The sequence below is a fragment of the Triticum aestivum genome, chromosome 7B (assembly GCF_018294505.1).
Source record: "Triticum aestivum cultivar Chinese Spring chromosome 7B, IWGSC CS RefSeq v2.1, whole genome shotgun sequence".
NCBI classification, from domain to species: Eukaryota; Viridiplantae; Streptophyta; class Magnoliopsida; order Poales; family Poaceae; genus Triticum; species Triticum aestivum.
The window spans coordinates 230,374,708-230,380,150 of NC_057813.1; positions in this window are offsets into that span (position 1 = coordinate 230,374,708).

Genomic DNA, 5,443 nt, shown 5'->3' on the forward strand with positions numbered 1-5,443 from the left:
AGCACGAGAAACTAAACTCAATAAAGGATCTGAGGTAAAATTTCATAGATCAAAAATCTATGGTTGAGGGAGATGATTGTGTTGATGAAGATGATGATGGAGAAGATGATCTCAATGATGAACAGATTGCTGGTGATGATGATAGTTTCGAATTCCCCCTCCTGGATGGATGGATGTCCGGCAGAACAGTCTACAGAGGGCAAAAGTGCTCCCCTCTTTTCCGCCTCGCAGACGATACTAGAAAAATCCCAGGTGTTCTCCCAGAGTAAAAAATATAGGCCAATTGGCATCGCGAGGCGGTGCCTGTGGATCCCAAGTGGCCACACTTGATGGCCTACAATACACACATGGTAGGGTAGCACCTTCGCGTAAGTATCCCTATAGTTATCATTTCCAATGAAGAGTGGAAGAGAGTTTTGTGAGTGTTGTTTCGATCACACACGGGTTGTCAGCGGTCTTGTGCAAAGTAACTGTTTGAAACTCTGCAAATGGCATTATTGTCCCATAAACAAATATACAAATGGTGGTGAAAAGAGTTGAAGGTTGGAGCGAGAATAATAATGACTTAAAAGTAAATAACACAAAGTACACAACCGAAAGTAAAACATTGTTGCCTGCAGTAAAGAAGTTAGGCGTAGATAAACTTCAGATCAAGTGTATCAGTGCGACGATAATACCAGTTACCTTCAGTTGTGATTCCAGCATGTAGATTATTTGTTCATTAGGCGGATCTCCCTTGACTGGATGAGCTCCTTCACACCGGATTTGTTCTTCCCTATAGTCCTGCTTCGATGTTTCCATTACATGATCGTTTCCGCAATTAGGGTTGTGAGACCGGAACAATGCATTAAGTTCGTTGGATCACCGCTATCTCATATTTTCTTCGCTCATGTTAGATATCAAAACTTGTCACCTGGAGGTCATAGATTCTCTAAACAATATGTGTTACCTGTGTAGGTCTTTAGATCATGTTGCCTGGACCCTTAAATTGGACAACGCACATTATGTGCACCAAAGATAAACAACTTACTACAAAAATCATTAAACTATAATCACAAATGATGACAAATAGATTAGACACAAATGAATCTTACCAATCCCCTACATCTCTCATGCCTATGGGAAATTACTCATGCATGGAAGGATAATAACCAAACAACACAGAGATGAAGACAACGGAGATCATATCAATATTATCGTGAAGATCAACAATAAGAAGAATAATTTAACGGATCTCAACCTTAAGATGAGTGAAAGTAGAGTTATGAACCCTAATCTTACAACTTGGAATTCCTCTCCATACAATGATGTTGTGGTGAATAGAAATGGAGATGGGTAAAGGAGAAGGGATGGATCTCCGAATGTTCTTCTTCTTCGGATCTCTTCTCCCTATATCATGGATGGTGTGGCGCGTGGCTCTATGTCTCTAATGGTATGTGTCGATGTCAAAACCGGCGGATCTCGGGTAGGGGGTCCCGAACTGTGCGTCTAGGCGGATGGTAACGGGAGACAAGGGACACGATGTTTTTACCCAGGTTCGGGCCCTCTCGATGGAGGTAAAACCCTACTCCTGCTTGATTAATATTGATGATATGGGTAGTACAAGAGTAGATCTACCACGAGATCAAAGAGGCTAAACCCTAGAAGCTAGCCTATGGTATGATTGTTGTTCGTCCTACGGACTAAAACCCTCTGGTTTACATAGGCGCCGAAGAGGGTTAGGGTTACATAGAGTTGGTTACAATGGTAAGAAATCTACATATCCGTATCGCCAAGCTTGCCTTCCACGCCAAGGAAAGTCCCATCCGGACACGGGACGAAGTCTTCAATCTTGTATCTTCATAGTCCAGGAGTCCGACCAACGGTGATAGTTCGGCTATCCGGACACCCCCTAATCCAGGACTCCCTCAGTAGCCCCTGAACCAGGCTTCAATGATGATGAGTCCGGCGCGCATATTGTCTTCGGCATTGCAAGGCGGGTTCCTCCTCCGAATACTTCATAGAAGATTTTGAACACAAGGATAGTGTCCGGCTCTGTAAAATAAGTTCCACATACCACCGTAGAGAGAATAATATTTACACAAGTTCAATCTGCTGACGTATTCCGTGGCGTGACATCACGGCCAAGTCTTTATTCGAATCGTTTTTACTGTTCCACCTCAGCGCGTTTAGCGAGGCGGTTTCCTTGGCATGTCATGTCAAAGCAGAGATCGTGTCCCTTTATTCCGGGATTCTCATCAATACGGGCGTGGGTAACCCAACCGTGCCATCAATTACGACGCTTGGGAGATAAGCGAGTTTTACCAGGCCGGTGGGGACGCATAGTCTTGTCCGTCCATATAAGGGGATAAGGATCCACCTTTCCACACACGCCTTCTTCCTCCTCTGCTCACCCATTTCCGCGCACTCGAGCTCCAGCGCCCAAGTCCGCATATCCCACCTCAACCTTCTCCGATCATGTCAGGAGCGGGAGGCAAGTGGATGGCCTCCTCCATCACGGAGGGGCACATCAAAAAGTTGAGGAAAGCCGGATACCTGCACAACGACATTGCGCACCGTCTTCCAGACGAGGGGCAACTCGTCCCCACCCCTAGGCCCCATGAGAGGGTGGTGTTCCTCCCCCATTTCCTCCGTGGACTGGGCTTCCCACTCCACCCATTTGTCCGGGGGCTCATGTTCTACTACGGCTTGGATTTCCACGATCTGGCCCCAAACTTCATCCTCAACATCTCGGCATTTATCGTCGTGTGCGAGGCCTTCCTCCGCATCAAGCCCCACTTCGGCTTATGGCCGAAGACCTTCAATGTCAAGCCGAAGGTGGTGGGCGGCCAGCAGGCGGACTGTGGAGGCGCCATGGTGGGCAAGATGCCCAACGTTATATGGCTCGAGGGCTCCTTTGTGGAAACCGTCAAAGGGTGGCAATCGGGGTGGTTCTACATTACCGAGCCGCGTGACCCCGAATGGGCAGCGGCCCCCGAATTCCGATCTGGCATCCCCACACGGCTCACCTCCTGGAAAGCGAAGGGCATGTCGTGGGGTAATTCGGAAGAGGTGACCGGACTCCAAACCTGCGTCCAAAACCTGATGGACAAGAAGGTTAAGCTCGTCAACGTAGTCCAGGTCATGCTCATCCGCCGGATCCTCCCGTGCCAACAACGGGCCTTTAACCTGTGGGAGTTCGATCCGGCACAACACCAAACCTTGAGCAGGCTCTTCGACACTACGTACGAAGATGCCTGGAAGGTGCTGTTCAAGGGCGCCGAGGCTCCCGCATCCGCTGCCGAAGATCGCGGATTCAGCTCGCGGCGTCAAGCCAGCGAGGTAAGCTATTTTACCCTTTACGGGACACTTGTTTTTCATAGTTTGACTCTATGCGGGATCTAAACTCCCTTACCTTTGACAGGCCTGGCAGAAGACGTCCGGGCAGGTTGACTGTCCGGCTCCCTTGCCAAAATACCCAGCGGACGCCCGATTGATGGGGCTGCTGGTTCCGGCACCTCACGTGGTGCCGGAGAAGAAGGCCAAGAAAAAGGCCACGAGAACTCGAAAGAGTTCTCGGCGCCAGGTGTTATCGGACTCATCGTCCGATGACTCTGAGGCAGACTCCTCCCGCGAAGATGAGGAGGAGGGAAAAGAGGCTTCTCCCCCAGCGGGGGGAGAGAAGAAAAGGAAGGCCGCCCCAACTGGAGAGGCCAGAGGGTCCAAGAAGGGGAGGACCCTTTCTCTGGACTACTCCACCAATGCCGACGACAGCGAAGAGGAGTGGCCACCGAGGGCTAAGCCCCCGGCGACATCGTAAGTATCCGGAAACTAGAATAACTCATGGTGTTTCATCTGTCGTGTAGAATCTCTTAACGCCGAATACAACCCTGCAGCCCGCCCAAGGACGGGCTCGATACTTCAACGAGCGGCTCCCTGGCCCCGTCGAAAGTGAATAGCATTTCACTTCCGGCCACCTCCTCTCCTCGCGCTGCGTATGACGCTGAGGTGGGGTCCCAAAAAGGGCCCAGCCAAGAGGAGGAGGTCCCGGAGGCGCCGCAAGGCAACCTCCCAGACTCCGGGCATGAGGGGGATCAAACCCCAAAGGGCTCTAAGTCGGGCCCTGGGCCGGACTCCGTACCGAAACCTTCAGTGGTTCCGGAGTCCGGCAGGCGACCCCTTCGTAAGAAGGGCGAGACTACGACACCGGTGGCCTCCGTCCAACCGGAGGCATCGGATAATTTCCTGGAGGCGCTTAATGGTGCCTCCATCGACGAGGAGCACCGCACTTTTATGAGTGTGGTGATCCAGAAAGTTCAATCCGCCAAGAGCGGGCTGACTGAAGCCTGTACCAGCCTTCTAAAAGGCTTTGAGGTATGTATTTAAAATATGTAAAAATATTATCGCATAGACAGTAGCCCCTGATGCTCAGTTTGGTGTTCGGAAAGAAAAACCGAACTGAGGATCTAAAAAGATGTACGCAGGAGTCTAACATAAGCATGTCAATATGGGGAATGCAGGTTGCGCTGCTGACCTCTGCCGCACTGACTGCGGAGGTTAATGCATTGAAGCAGAGCCTCGAGCGGTCCGAGAACGAGCTCGGCCTTGCCAAAAAGCGGCTCGAGGACAAGGAAGGTAAGTAATACCTTATGGAAGTATATAAAAGATGTGGTTGCAAAAAATGGCAGGAATAACGTGAGCATTGCAGGGGCCACGAACGAGGTGGCGACCCTGAAGGAAGCGGTGTCCAAGGCCGAAAGCAATGCGGCCGTGGAGTGCACCGAGCGAGAGATGCAGGAGGCGCGGGTGGCGGAGGTGCGGCAAGAGCTCCAGGCTCTCATGGAAAAACACGAGAGTTTGGAGCATGACTCAAAGACTCGAGAGTCCGAGCGCGCCTCGGCTCTTGAGAGCGCCAAAGCCGCTAAGGCCGAAGCCCAAAAAGCCCTCCAGGAAATTGAGGCGATGAAGAAGATAGCGGCAGGTAAGGCATTCTTCATGCAAAGCAAGCACGTGAAAGTGAATTACTTGTTACTTACCCGAATCCGGAGCTCTCCAGGAGCATTCGCAGATCTGCCCCGCAGTGTGTCCGACGCTGCCGCATTCTACCGGGCCGAGGAGGGGAGTTCGATGGAGAAGGTGTTCTAGTCTCAGTATGCTGAGGCCGGACACCCGGTGCCCTTGAGCGACCAGCGGAAGCAGTTGGTCGACCTCCATAAGGCGGCCGAACAGGCCATGAAGGGCCTCATAGTTCGGCTGTGGCCTAAGGAAGCCATGCCTGGGAGCTACTTCGGGCTGGTGAGGCGGCTGGTGGATGCCTATCCATGGATTGAAGCTGTCAAGCGCTCCGTCTGTATCGAAGGTGCCCATAGGGCCCTTGCCCGTGCTAAAGTGCACTGGGGCAAGATGGACGTTGAGAAGGTTGTGACGGACGCTCCACCTCCGGGCAAGGAGTATCGCACGCCCG